Consider the following 16,004-nt stretch of genomic DNA (forward strand, 5'->3'; position numbering starts at 1 on the left):
AAGAATCCTCACCACAAATGATTTAAAATTAAAGAATTAGTATTTAACTTAAATGGTGCTGGTTAAATAAAACAAGCTGACTACATGATTTCTGTGGTATATTTCGATTAACCCCTGTCTCCATACAATGACTGATTAGAAACATGAGCAAAAAGATGAACTTTAAACTATAAATGTTTCCAAACGTCAGGGGAATGTCTTCAATCTCGCTGTGGTTTGAGGTCTCTCCATTTGACTGCCATTTATGATCATCTCAATAAAGATCCAAGATTTATCCACTGGAGATAAATTTTCGCGAATATGGACAGAAATCAACACTTTCCATGAAAAAGACACGAGGCGTTTTTTATGAAACAAAATATGCAACACCATATTTAAACTGACTGCAGAGGTATTGCAGCAGATTTGGAGGAGTGAGGGGATTCCCTGTGCGATTTCCTGTTAGTGCGTGACGCGTCACTCACGGCGTCATCACTGAGTGCAGGGACCCCCCCCCCACGCTTAAAATGCCCGGATGACATTTTTGCAGGTAAGTAAGGCTGCGGTGTGAAAGCCCAGTAGGTGCAGCCTTCCTGGGAACTTGACCTGGGTCCTAGGAGGATTGCCCAGATACGGCGGTGTGAAATGGCCCACTGTTTCCGTCTCTTCTTTACCTATCCCTGTATTTAACTTTCTCTCCAACATTCTCTCCTTCCCCTTCCTCAACGGTCCTCTCCTCTATCTGTCTCTTCACCTCCCCCACCTTCTCTCCATTACCCCATAGCCCATCCTTAGTTTCTCCCCCCCCTCCACCCCTAGCAAGGTTAGTGTAGCAGTTAGCCCAACATAATTACTGCGTCAGTGACCAGGGTTCGAATCTGGTGCTGTCTGTAAGGAGTTTGCATATTCTCCCCATGCCTGCATGGATTTCCTCTGGGTGCTGAAGTTTCCTCCCACCTTTCAATGCGTATTAACCTAATCGGGGTATTTGGACAGCACATTCTCGTGGGCCAGAAGGTCTTGTTGCCAAGCTGTATGTCTAAATTCAATTAAATTAAAGTTAAAATTTCTTTGCCCCCTAGATGTACCTGATATCAACCCTTTACATTTGGTATTCATGAAGGTTCCATACCCAAAATGTTGACTGACTATTTCAGCCCATGGATGCTGCCGAACTCGTTGAGTTCCTCCAGCATCTTATTGCTTGCTCAAGACTTCAGCATCTTCAGCTTTTGTGCGTTTTCTACATGTGACATTGTTTCACCGCCTCTGGGGTATCAGAACATGAGTGACAATCTAATCTTCTCTTTAACTAACTCTGTTTACTTCAACAGCCTCTGGGAAATTGCTATGGATTATGAGTTATTTAAATTAAAACCTTAGTCATTAATTAAAACAATGTAGCAAATGCAAAAAAGTTCAGCTGGCATTCAAAATGCATTGAAGTAATTCTGAAGTGTACTGCCAACATCACAGCAGCTGCTGAATTGAAATTTAATGAAGTAAATAAACTGGAATGTAACAAATATATATGATAAAATATATGATAAATTTGATGATCAATGAGAAATTCAGCAGGCCAGGCAGCAAGTATAAATAAAGGGTAGCCAATGTTTTGGACCTAAGGGCTCAGACTTGAAATGTTTATCACCCTTTACATCCTCTAGATGTTGTGTGACCTGCTGGTTTGTGCCATGCATCTGCAGACTTCTTTTGTTTCACTGCCTTGTCATTGAACCCACTTTGTACGTGAGTGTCTTTCAGGAAAGAAAACTTTGACCATCCAATCTGGTATGATCCAGATGTGACTTTAGACTTCTTGATGTCCTTGACTCTGAACTGTTCTCTCAGCCTGTGGTATTTGTCTCTGGGGATGACGTCAGAACATCATTCAAGAGGGTAAAGCCTCGTAAGGTGACAGGCCTGGATAGCTTACCTGGCAGGGTACTGAAAACATGTGCCAACCAACTAGCTGGTGTGTTCATGGACATTTTCAATCTCTCATTACCACAGTCAGAGGTCCCAATCTGTTTCAAAAGGACATCAATCATCCAGGTACCCAAGAAGTGTAGTGTGAGCTGCCTCAATGCCAGTGATTTAGTGCCAGTGGCACTAACTTCTACTGTGATGAAATACTTTGGGAGGCTGGTCATGGCCAGAATTAAAAAGTACCTCAGCAAAGACCTTGACCCATTGCAATTCACCTATTGTCATTAAATCACTGGCCCTCCACTAGGCTCTGGACCACCTTGAAAACAATAATTCATATGTACAGTTGCACTTAATCAACTACAGCTTGGCCTTCATTACCTCAGTGCTGGTCGAGAAGCTACAAACTCTAGGCCTCTGCTCTCCTCTCTACAAATGGATCCTTGACTTTCTCATCAGAAGACCACAGTCTGTATGTAATGGAAACATCATCTCCTCCTCACTGATTATCCACACAGGTGCACCCCAAGGATGCATTCTCAGCCCTCATAATACACGTATGACTGTGTTGCCAGACACAATTCCAATGCCATCTACAAATTTGCCAACAACATCACAGTTGTTGGTAGAATCAAAATGAGGAAGTGTATAGGAGGGAGATAAATCAGCTCGTTGAATGGTGCAATAATAACAACTTTGTGCTTAATGTCAGCAAAACCAAGAAGATGATTGTGGACTTCAGGAGGAAGCCAGGGGAACACGACCCACTCCTCAACGAGGGCTCAGTAGTTGAGAGGGTCAAGAACTTCAAATTTCTGGGTGTCAACATCTCTGAGGATGTGTCCTGATTCTATCACTGGAGAAGACTCGCCAGCGGTTATATGTTGTTAGGTGTCTGAGGAGATTCGGCATGTCAATGGAGAGTCTTGTAAACGTCTCCAAGTGTACTGTGGAGATTATTCAGACCCGTTGCATCACAGCTTGGCATGGAGATGTCAACTCTCAATACAAAAATCAACTGCAGAGGGTTGTTAACTCAGCCTGCGACACCACAGGCACCAGACTTCAATCCATCGAGGATATCTACATGAGGCGGTGTCTTAAAAAAAAACAGCCTCTAACCCCACCACCACCACCCATGTCACGCCCTCTTCAATTTGCTACCATCAGGAAAAAGGTACAGGAGCCTAAAGGCAAGCACTCAATGTCACAAGGACAGCATCTTCCCCGCTGCCATCAGATTTCTGAATAGTCAATGAACCAAAGACACTGTCTTATATCTCGTGTACTCTTATTTTTTTTCCTTAGAGTGATGTAGTCGGTATAAAATCAATGTACAACTGCCACAAAACACCAAATTTCATGACGTGTTCATGGCAATAAATTCAGATTCTGATTCTGATGTGGCTGTCAAATCATTCAGTCCCCAGTTCTCTCAAGCCAGAAAGGGGTGAAATTGGAAAATAAAATGGGAAAAACAAACAAATAAATAATAGATTCATTTCAATCCTGATGAAGTTATGATCACTGTTAATTGCTGCGCTGCCAGAATTTCTAGAATGGCAGCACTGCTGCTGGTGCAGACCCTGGAGAGTGGGGAACTGATACACAGCACTGCTCCACAGGGTCCTACAGCACATTTTTATTACCGACGGCTATGTTCAGGCTTTAAACAGCATGTTCAAGGAGATGACAGTGTTTTATTTAAAAGTCCTGCAACCTCAGCATCTGTGGCTAGGATAGAAGTGCCTGTGGTGGGCAGTGTACCACAAGGAGGTGCATACTCCGGGAAGCAGCAAAACGGCACAGGGCACCTGAAAAAGGGACAATACCCCTGCTGAGAAGGAGAAGCAAAGAAGATGACCCCACAGGATGGTGACCATGGCAGTGGATCAATGAGAGGCTCAGTGGTTGAAGAACTCATACAGGCTATGGGCTGCTGGAGACAGGCTGATGGGAACCAGGTATTGCAACCAGGTATTGCAATTGGCACATGATATTGGGCCAAGCTATATATACCTACTAAGAAAAACTGAACCCTCACTATCTCATAATCTCAATTTTTCTTTAATCCATGCACCTGTCTCAGAAACGTCAATGCCCCCATTGTTCCAGCCTCCACCACCACTCCTGGAAATGCATTCGAGGCATGCAAAATTCTCCGTAAAAGACTTATCTTGATGTCTCCCCTGAACTTTCCTCCCTTCACTTTGTACAGATGTCCGCTGGTGTTTGCTATGCCTGCCTTGGAAACAAGGTGATGACTGACTATCTCTGCTTCATTTGAGAATCGAGATTTGAGATTCTGTCTAGATTCGTGAGGGTGCTAATGGCAAGAAGGGCTCCTGAAGCGGCTACAAACGCTGAAGGCTTCCTGATCATATCAGAGGTTTGGATCTGGAGCTTGGGTGGCCAACGTTTTGTACAGGAGTCTGTGCTGCTGCAGAGGCTGCGGGACCACTGGGGGCAAATCCATGGATGCTCAGTGTCTCTGAGGGGGCTCCTTTTTGCCTAATTTTCTTCTGTGTTTAGGGGCACCGGGCAATGCTCATGGCGATTCTTTGTCTTATGGCAGACAGAAGTTGAAGTATGGCAGGTATATTAAAATTTTTAATGTATTATTACGCGACAACAAAGGAATGATTGAACCTTTTTTTTGAAAATTTGATACTTGCTCCATGATTTGGCTCATGCTACAGAATCAAGTCCAGCAATGGCATGACCTTGTCTGGCCAGAAATGAAATAATCAAGAGAGCTGTTTTTTAATGTACTTCAGAAACTCCTCCTCTTCCTTATCCATAATATTATTGCTCTCCTCCACATTTGGATTTCTGAAGTTCCGTATTATCCCAACTCTAAAGTTTATACACATCGCTGTAACATCCTTGTATATTTACTCTCTGAATCCTTTCCATCAGCAGGCAATCTGCAGTTGTCCAGGAAGTGTAAGTGAACTTCTGCTTTTGCTTAATTTCATCCTTGATCATTCCAGGACATCTTCTCTCCAGAGGTCCCTAACATTCTCCTTAATCACCCCCTGCTGCCTCCTCCCCAAATCCCATCCCATCTCACACACAGCTCCTTTTCTCCCCCTCTCCATCCTTCTTGACATCTTGTATCTATTAACTTTTAGAACATATTCCTGCTTTGTCTTAGCCAAGTCTGTGTTACTGCCACAATAGTATCATCCAACATGATTAATTATTTACCTTCGGTTCACCAACTTAATTCAACACAATTCTGGTGATCTGTTAGATTTTTAAGAGAGTGGATGTATGCTTTTAGTTTGTAGATTTTTGTCTACTCCTATAACAAAAAAAAATCATAATTTTTTAATAGCATTTTTATTTTTTGTCAAGTTCAGTGAGATTGTAAATATTTGCAAATGTCACAGAAAGCCAAAAGCATTAATTTTAATCCCATCTTCAGCAACTTGTAATCCAGTGGGCAAAGCTTCACTGGCGTCAAAGATGAAGACAAGTGATGATGTCATCTACATAAGTACAATATTCAGATGGACTGAAATTCTTGCTTGACGCAGCTACACATGTACATAAAATACACCATCAAACAATAAGTAGAAATGAAATTAACAAAAGATAAATAAAGTTAATATGTGTAAAATGATAGATAAATATTGACAGTTGAAGTCAGTGGAAAAAAAATGTGATGCCTCAATAATCCAGTTAGATCATTAGTTGACCTGGCGTCGTGTTATGTTGTCTATCAATACAGCTGGTCATTTGCACTGGGAGAGCCAATGGGCTGGTCTGGGCCACTGTAAAATGTTGGGACGTGTTCGCCCAGCAGTACGCCATGGCCTGGATCAAGTGTAAAGAACACTTTATTTTTATACTGTTATTCCTTTTAACAGTCTCTCCAGTTTGCCATTGCATCACAAATCATCCTATTTGCTCAATACTTGCTTATCTCCCATCTTCCCACCTTGAAAATTACTCAGCCTTTCCTCATTCTGCAGAAAGGCCATGAACATAAAGCATCAACTTTGTTTCTTTCTCATGCAAAGGCTACCAGACCTGCTGAATATTTTCACCATTTTGTGATTTTATTCCAGATATCTTGCTCCTCAAATTATTTGCATTTGATAGATTTTTATGAGGATATAAAAGATTTTGAAACCATTTTAAATAGTAAAGTAGTTAAATTTGATCTAACTGATGAATGAAGCACACATATTTACATGATAGAGGAATTAGGGGATACGGGGAGAAGGCAGGTAGGTGGAGTTAGGTCATAAATTAGATCAGCCATGATCGTATTGAATGGTGGAGCAGGCTCGATGGGCCATTTTTGGCCTACTCCTGTTCCTACTTCCTATGTTCCTATGTTCCTATGTTCCACTCAAAGGTGAGAAGATGATGAAATTTATCATCACCAAGAACCAAGCACAATCCTTGGTTAATTGACAAACAAGACCTGTCACCAAACTCATGGTATACTGAACAGGAATGATCCTTCTCGCTGTAGATATTGAAATTTGGACAACTAGTGCTGGCATCTAAATATTGCCAATGTTCTCTCTGCAAAGTCCTTTCTATTCATTGGAAAGACCAGCAAAACGATGTTTGTTTCATCTTTCTAGGCAATATCCTGAGAACCAAGGCACTGACTACACTCAGTCAACTACATTAAGCAGATGTAGGTACTTTCACACTGCCCCTAAAAGCTGGTATTTTATCACCTTTCTACCATTTCACTTACCTGTGTGAACTCAACCAACACAGCGTAAAAGGCTTACCAGCCTTCCTGGGACGCCGACACTATAATGCCACAGGACCTGCCTTTTTTGCAACGGGATGCCGGGTCCCTATGTAAAAGGTCGCACTGAACCAGCTTTTCTTGGTTCAGTGTGAACGCTCCGATCTGACCCGGCTTTAAACATGGGCCGTTGACGCACCAATTTACTGGGATCTCAGTGTGAAAGCAGCTACACATGTGTTCCCAACTCCAGCCTCCCAGAACAGGCTGTGGTGATATGTTTCCTCCATTCTATATAGTTATCATTGTCGGTTGTATATATGGAGCTTGCCCACCCACGGATGACTCATACCCTATGACTCCTCCCTCATGGTTGAACCACCTTTCCCTTGCCACCATTCCTATCCTGGGATCTGGGCCAGCAAGGTTCATCTGTGTATTAAAGCCTATCATTTTCTCAGCTTGACTCTCTGGTTATTAGCAGTGCCCTACACAGGCATTCAAAGTTGAAAGGGAGATTGCCAAGCAGACAGTTTGAAGATTCCAGTATATGCTCAAACAGTTCTCAAGAAATATCCCCAATGAATCTATGAAATGCCTGGTCCACAACTGCTTAAAGTGGAAAAGAAACATTTGGAATGGTATTGACAATCTTAAGACAATTCAACAGGATAAAAAAAAAATTGCTGAAGGTACTTCCTGCCTTTTGAACTACCAACCTTTCCACCCTGTCAGGCACCAAGAACTTTTATGATGCAGAACATGGTAGCCCTCCTGGGACCCAGGTGCGATTACTGGGTCAAAGGTGCGTCCGACACCTTTTAAGCTGCAGGGGGATTGACCCATTAAATCGCCAACCTGGCGATATAAGGGGGATCCCGTCCCCACGATGATGTGGTATGTGACGCATCATGCACTCAGGGGAATTATTGATATGTTTCCTTTCCCACCTCCACTGGCTGTCTATCACCCCCACCCATAACTCCCAATTCACCGTCAATCATCACCCTCCCCAGTCAGTCACCCTCCCCCATCAATCGTACCCCCCACCTCAGCAATGTCCCACTGCTGTGAACATTGAGTGGCGTTTACAGCAGCGGCAGTTTGCTGCCCCCCTCTCTCCCACCACCCCCTGCAGCAGTGACCCCTCTCCCCCCCCCCCCCATGGTAGTGACCTTTCCCCTCATGGCAGTGACCATAATCCCCCTGATTGTGGCCCCCCCTCGCGGCAACGACCTCTGCCCCCCCCACCTCTTGCCCCATATCAGCGACCCCTCTCTTCCCTCCCTGATAGCACTTTACCCAGGGGTTTCCCTGTGATGCCAGCGTGCAAGGACTGACATCACAGGAATAACTGGATCAACCATTTTCCTGTTCAAGCCTCCAGTGGACGCGACCCAGTTAAGTTTAACTGGGTTCCTTGACTACCTCTGAGGTAGGTCAGAAACCCGGTTGGATTTGGACCATGCAGACAACAAGAGTGGAATCAATTCCAAAGCAAATGTACTGAAGATAAGGAAGACTGAAGCATCGTTTCTGGTACATCGTCAGAAGACATGCTATAATAAATTTTCTTGGTGTTTAGACTCTCTTATTTTACAAACTAGGATGCATTCTCACCTCATTGTGTAATATTTATCTGGATAAATCATAAAAGAAATTGAAGCAAAGATTGATTGGGTGGGCCTTTGTTTAACAGGATTAAGGATGAACACCAACCTTATTTTCCGATTTAATTCAAATGTCCTTTGATTCCATTTGTGGCCATAAACCTGAACTGGGAATGAATTCAAGAATAAAAATCAAAGCATTAGTTAAAATTTTCATATACAATTTTGTTCAGATCAAAAACCTGTGTAAATAAACAAGATCCCGTGCTGCCTTTAGGGACTTTGTACATTCTCCCTGTGTCTGCGTGGGTTTCCTCCAGGTTGTTCCGGTTTCCTTCCACCCTTCAAAATGTACGGGGTTGTAGGTAAATTGATATGCTTAGATGGCATGGACTCATGGGCTGGAAGGGCCTGTTACCATGCTGTATATTTAAATTTACGATAAAATGAAATTTTAAAAATGAATTTAAAAAGTACACTACGGATGACAATTCACTATTTTTATTCAGTGTTGTGAAACAGCCAAAGGAACCTTTAACAATTTAACACCTAGCGATAAAGTGACACAAAGGAAGTACAATGTGTTTCTAAATGTGTGACTTCATTCCCAGAGGCAGATATGAGGTTATTTATTCTCAAATGGTATAAATGCTTTCATTTTTGCTTTGCAAAGGATATGAAGTACAAATCTTTATAAGACAGATTAGACATATTTTGCATTTTATAAAACGTCTCCAAATTTTAAAAGTCCTGCAATTTCTATGCTAGAAAACAATTTTTTCCTTTCAAGAACATCTCCTTCCAGAACTTAGGCCAGAGTCCTGCATTTCACAGCATTCAAAGACACATCCAGCATTTATCGAAATGCCATGAGAATTTCTGGTTCCCTCACAGTCAGGCACTGCAGACCTGACTAACCACCAGTTCTTTTCTTTCACCTTCCTTCCAAGTCATCTATCCATTACTTTAAATCAATGCTGCAATCCTTTGACAACACTCAGAGAGAATTGATAAAATATTGCCAGGATCTCTGCATCTTTTAATAGCTTGTATATGTGACCCTTTGCCAAGGGAACAGGTATTCACGTGCCAACATCTCTGATTATGGTCTCATGCACTGCCAGACTGAGACCACATGCAAATGGAAGAAACAGCACCACATATTCTGTCTGGGCAAACTCCAATCAGATGGCATTAACATTGACTTCTCTGGGCTCTCCACCCAACTCCCCTCTCTTTCTTTCCCTTTCCCTATGTCAGCATTCCTCTAGCTCAGTCTGCCTCAGTTTCTCTCTCTTTCTCATTTATTTTTTTTACGTAGAACATGCATGATTTTTCCCTTCTGAAGTGTCTCCCTACCTTCCAGGAGTGGCCGTTCACATAGGCATGACCAAAACTCTAAATGTCCATATCACACCGCGCCTTTAGACAGAATACAGAATACTGGAAGTGCAGTAATTAAGGAGGCAGGACTTGCCACACCGCTGGAGCGACATCACCTTGCTCTCTGACGTACGTGGTATGTACAGCGCTACTGTGGCGGCGTCAAGTGTGACGTGAATCACGCATCATCAATATAAGCAATTCACTAGTCTATTGTTCACGGAAATTTACCAGGGGTCAAGGAGGTAAAATATCGGAATGAAAATGACTTCTTATTCAGGTTCTGATCTTCCGACATTTAGGAAAATGGCAATAATTTCCTGGAATGCAGCAGCTATGTAGCCACACGGCTCCTCCGATCAATTCTCAGCTTTTCTCTCCTGTTTTATCCATGTCCAATTATTACATTTTGCCAGATGGCTTATGCTCCTCAACCCCCAGCCTTTTTGTTCAGGTGCCCGCCTAATTTTTTGCTCATACCTCGAAAAAGGGTTCAGCCTTAAGCACTATCCCCTTCACCGTCAGATCTGAAGCTGTTGGGGATCTGGTTTGGAGATGCCAAGGCATGCAATAAAAATTGGTCAGAGCTAATCTCAAAGGTCCACCAGAAACTGGGTATGTGGATGCAATGCTCCCTCTCAATAACAGGGGAGAATTTGAATATCAGGTGTGAGGTAGTCTTGGCACTGCTGAATGAGACACAGTTATGGCCCATCCCCTGCACTTCGGCTCTGGCGATCAACAGAGCAGTCTTTCGGTTCAAACGGGGAATCAAGATGGAAAGGATCTGAAGGATTGCCATGTGCAATTCATTTGACAATGGGGTCAAGAGCATCCCCAATGTACCCCTCATCATGATGAACACTTTCATATGTGGCTGCATCAGGCTATGCCTGGGACCAAAATACAAGAGCACCATGTGTCGCTAGATATTGAGGTTCCACATGCCAGATGTTGCAAAGGAAGGACCTGGCCCCATTGCCACTCACTCAGCTGGACTTTGCCACACCTCTTATCCTTCATGGGAAAGTTTTTCCAGAAAAACACCTTGAATCACAAGCCTATCAGGCCGTAGTCAGCACGGAATGGCCTACAGACATAGAGAGACAAGGACTCGACGGACCCAATGGGTTGGTTCTTGGAGCTGACATCTGGTCAGGACATCTGGCAGAATGCCTCATCACCAGAGTTCACATACAAGAACCAAGTCTTGGCTTGGCTAGCAGTGAGAGAAGCCTTCCCAGTCAGATCTTCCCTGTATAATCGGAACATCACTCACAACACACGTTGTCCCTGCAGTGGAGTGAAGGCAATTTTTCCAAAATGCAGAATCACTTTGAGTGTGTGGAGAAGTATGCAAAAGATCTTGTCACAGTTCATCCCCAGCAGCAGTGTGACAGAGGACTCTCTGATTTATGAGCTGTTCCCGAGGACACACTGTGGCGGATTTGTGTTAATATTAATCATTAAAGTTAGCATTATATAAATATTTAGTGAAGTTATATTGGGTTTGGATTCACCACCATATACAGACACTGACTCACAGTAATTATTTTGAAAGTCAAAATGTCTGTTAAGCTATTATTCTGCTGGAAGCCTGTTTGCTTAAAAAGGCTGCTAATTCAAAATTATAAAGAATCATAAGACTTTATTTAAGAGTAAAATAATACAGGAGAAGCTATATATACACACTGCTATTCTGCTGGTTATGCTCAGAGACAGGCTGGATCCATACTTTTGAAGAAGGTATTATGAACTTCAAAGACAGAAATGATGTCACATGCCATGTGATGAGACATTTTGGAGTAACATATTAGTGACCCAGAGACATTTCGCAACCAGAAAATGCCTGGCCATCCTATAGGTAACACAGGATGGAAGCATTTGCTTGGTTATTCTGTGAGTAACACAGGATTGAAATACAGTTACATGCTACTCCAGGTCAAAGGAACACAGAAGAATAAGTGGCTTTTGAAGGAGCAAGACCACTTCTAACTGTCTCTTTAAGATAAAGAGGGCAGTTCAACCGTGTCCTTTTCTATGTGGGCACTTCATTTAACTCTTGTTTGGGTTTGTGAAATCATCGTGGAAGAAAATAGCCACTTCGCTGTCTCTTTGAAAAGAGGACAGATTCATTGTGTTGAACACAGATTCCAAAAACTCCATGCAAGAGAGAAAAAAATAGTTCGTATGAAGAAACATTGCTCTTAAAATAACTCAACAAAATAAATTTGTGATTTTTAAAGAAATCTGATGCCTCACACTTATTCCATAATTGCTTGTGAACAACGGTAAAGCTTTTGAGACTGAACTTTAAAATTATCTCTCGAATCATGCTTGAATAGTAATGGTTTGGGTTTTAACACACACAAATATACATTTGCTCATAGTGGGGTTAAGTTTAGAGTTAAGTAAGAAGTGTTATGTTATTAATAATTAATAATAAAAATTATTGTTTTATCAAAACTATTGTTTTGGTGAATTCCCATTCCTGCTGTTTAGTACATAACAACACACAGAGTCAGAAATCCAGAATTGCTAGCATGGAGAGTGGCTAGTGTGCATCAATCTAGATGCTACTGATGCAGAAGGGAGTGGGGTCATGGGGGCACAGCAGCACATTTTGGAGAATGGGGGGGAGGAGTCATGACAAGCTGCCACTTTGCAGACAATGGTGTAAATAGAAATGAATATAACAATATACAGTGATAGAAATTTATAGTGACGGAAACTAAGAGCAGGGAGAGACTTTGAACAGTTTTCCTTTTGTAAAAAAATATTGTGAATAAAGTTGATTTTTGGTTACAAAAATGGTCATTCAGTATAACTTTACCTCCTATGGACACTGAGTTTCTCATGCAGTTTTGTGTTTTTGCTCTTTCTTATTTATTCTGGGCTCCTCATAAACTTCTGCAGTTTGATCAAGTCTCCTCTAAACCTTCTCTGCTCTTAAGAAAACAAAATGTATCTCTCCTCATGTCTGCAATTTTTTTGCATTTCTGGCAACATCCTTTTAAATCTCCACTTCACCCTCGCTGGTTCAATCTGTAAGGTGGCGACCAGAGTTATGGTCAGTACTTGAGCTCAAACCTAGCTCATGTTGGATACAGATCTTGCCTTACCAAACTAAGGAAAATATCTACACGCCCTTGCAACCCTCTTATTGACTACCTTTAGCTATCTTTAGGACAAGAGGAATCTTACTACCCCACCAGACTCCACATCTAACATATCATCCACCGCAATTTCCATCACCTACCACATGATTGCACCACTAGTCATCCCCTCTCTGTCTTCCACAGGGGCCACTCCCTCCGAGACTCCCTCATCAACTCTTCCCTTCCCATCACAGGAAATAATCTACTTATACCCACACATCCTCCCTCACCATTATGGGGCCCCCAAGCAGTCCTTCCAAGTGAATCAAAACTTCAGTTGTGAATCTGCAGGGTTCATCTCCTGCACCTAGCACTCCCATTGTGGTCTTCTCCACATCAGAGAGACTGGATGCAGACTGGCAGATCACTTCATTGAGCACATTGGTTCTGTATATCGCAATAGCAGGGATCTTCCAGTGGCTACACATTTCAATTCCCCATTCCATTTCCTTGTCAACATGTCTGTCCATGGTTTCATGCACTGCCAGACTGAGACCACTGACAAATTGGAGGAACAACACCTCATATTCAGCCTGGACCTCATATTTTGTCTGCACACCCACCCGGATAGCATAAACCTAAACGTGTTCAGTTTCTGTTCGCCTCCCCTCATCACCACCCTATCCCCCAATCAATTCTCACCTTTCCTCTCTCCTGTCCTTCTATCTATATCCAATCAACACTTTTTGTTTGTTGGTCTGTACTCCTCCCCTTGCCTTTTCTTTCCTTCTCCACAGCCTTTTAATTCAGGCGTCCATTTACTTTATACTTATACCTTGAAGAAGAGCTCAGGCCTGCAACGTCTGTTATATATCTTTACCTTCTATGAATGCTGCGAGTCCTCCTGAGTTCCTCCAGTATCTCTCTGTGTTCTTACTGCAATCCTTTCACAACACTCAGAGAGAATTGAACAATTATTGCCATGGCCCCTGCATCTTTTAATTGCTTGTTATAAATTTTATGGCTCTAAAAGTTGTCATAGCCAAAGGGTGGAAGCTCCCACTGCTGTACAAATGGTCTTCATGGTGTGTGATTCAAACAGCCTCTGGCAACTAACTCCTGGCCTTCATGTGTGGCATAGTTCTTATGCCCAGCGGAGCTGTTCTCACTGACAGGAGAAGGAGCAAAGGCAGGCCACTGGTACCTTGAAACCAGTTGCTCCAGGCAGATGGGGCTCGTTAGCCACAGATGGTAACTCATCTAGGAGAGGGAAAACTGTGATTTAAAACCTCCGCTACCTTGTGGTTTTACCCACTCACGGGAAAGGGATTGGGAGTAAACCCCAAGGGAAAATCTGGAGTTGGAGTCCCGAAGGTGGCTAACTGCTGCAGGCACCAAACTGTATCAACTTTTGTCATTCCTTTGAACCTGTCATTAGTATGGAGAGGTGGGGAGTGTGTGGTCTCACTGCATGGGAAACAGGCAGATCTTCATATCAACTCTGCCCTGGTTTGCACCCTGAAGAGGCCACTCCACAGTGACTATCAGAGGTGCAATACCTATGGTTGACCACGACCGCTGGAGGCCACAGACACACAGATATATATTTTATCTAGGTTTCTTAATGAATTCATTTTCAAAGCCTTTACTGCTAATCTTTTAGCATGTTTCTTGGAATGCTGCCCTTCATTATTCTGGGAATTGAATACAAGGGGAAAGAGGATATGCTCTAACTTTATGAAATGCTGGTCAGATCTCAGCTGGAGTACTGCATTTAATTCTGATCCCAAAACTATAAGAAAGTCGTAATAGCTTTGGAGATGGTGCAGGAGATATTTACCAGGTTGTTGCTTGTGATTAGGCATTTTAGTGACAAGAAGAGGCTGGAGAGGTAAGATTTGTTTTCTCTGGAATGGAAGAGGTTAAAATAAAAGATGGCAGAGAAATCTTTTAACTTTTTTTGCATCTGTGTTTACTCAGGAAATTAGTAGTGTCTCGTGAAGTGAAGCAAACAAGCCGTAAGGATGTGAAACCTATACAGATTAAAGAGGAGTAGGTGGTTGCTGTCTTAAAGCAAATAAGGGTGGAAAAATCCACAGGACCTGACAAGGTAGTCCCTCATTCTTTGAGGGGGGGGGAGGCTAGTGTAGAAATTGCAGGGATCCTAAGTCCTTGTCCATAGATAAAGTGCCAAAGAATTGGAGGAAAACTCACGTTGTTGCATTGATTAAAAAAGTTTCCAAGATAACGCAGAAAATTTTAGACCAGTGAGCCTGATGGTAATAGCATGCAAGTTCTTGAAAGATGTTCTCAGAGATTGTATATGAAAGTATTTGGATAGCCATGGACTGATTAGGAATAGTCATCATGGATTTATGTGTTAAGTGATGTTCAACAAATCATGTAGTTTTTTGAGGTGGCTACTAGGAAAGCTGGTGAAGGAAAGGCTATGGATGGTGTCTAAGTGGAATTTAGTAAGGCCTTTAGCAAGGTTAATGGAAGGTTAGTCAGGATGGTTCAGTTACTTGGTGTTCATGGTGAGATAGTAAATATATTTAGATATTGACTTTACCAGAGAAGCCAGAGAGTGATAGTGGATGATTGCCTCTCTAACTGGACTAGTAGTGTGCCTCAAGGATTGGTGATGGTCCATTGTTGTTCATCATCTACATCAATGAACTGGATGATCATGTGGAAGATTAGATCAGCATATTTTCAGAAGACACAAAGATTGGAGGTGAAGTGGACCTAGAGGAAGGCTTTCAAAGCTTGCAGGGGGATCTGGACCAGCTGGGAAAATAGGGAGCAAAATGGCAGATGGAATTTACTGCGGACAAGATTCAAGATTCAATTTATTGTCATAGTAATAAAACAGTGTCATATTACATGAAATTTCTATTTGCCTGCTGCGAGGCCGACAGATTCGACAAGCGTGAGATGCTGCATTTTGGAAGGACAAGCCAAGAAAGGAAATACACGGTAAATGCTAGGGCACTGTGGTAGAACCGGGGGATATGAGAGCTGAGATAGATAATTCCTTGTAAGTGACATCATAAGGAGAGCTTTTGGCACATTGGCCTTCATAAATCAAAGCATTGAGTGCCAGAGTTGGGATTTCTTCTCAAAGGCTAATCACCAAATCTCTCAAATTAATCTACTGAACCTCCTCCAAAGGCAGTATATCTCTTCTTGCTTGAGAAGACTAGGGTTGGAGGCAGTACTCCATGTGCAGCTCATGAAAGACCATATTAAGGAACTGGAGCGGAGTTGGATAATCTGAGGATC

The 16,004-nt window shown here is 42.5% G+C and overlaps 1 protein-coding gene across 11 annotated transcripts in view; it reads right to left on the bottom strand.

Moving 5' to 3' along the window:
- Positions 1–16,004, bottom strand: part of LOC138764513 (teneurin-3) — a 4,541,667-nt gene that overhangs the window by 1,492,086 nt on the left and 3,033,577 nt on the right. The window contains exon 1 of one of the 11 annotated variants that reach the window (XM_069940649.1): positions 8,348–8,373. The exons of the other annotated variants lie outside the window; for them this stretch is intronic. The gene's annotated coding sequence lies outside the window, so the exon portion shown is untranslated. Of the gene's footprint in view, positions 1–8,347; positions 8,374–16,004 lie in introns of those variants that run through there. 11 annotated transcript variants of the gene reach the window in all.

Source organism: Narcine bancroftii, chromosome 1, assembly GCF_036971445.1.
Source record: "Narcine bancroftii isolate sNarBan1 chromosome 1, sNarBan1.hap1, whole genome shotgun sequence".
Classification (NCBI taxonomy): Eukaryota; Metazoa; Chordata; class Chondrichthyes; order Torpediniformes; family Narcinidae; genus Narcine; species Narcine bancroftii.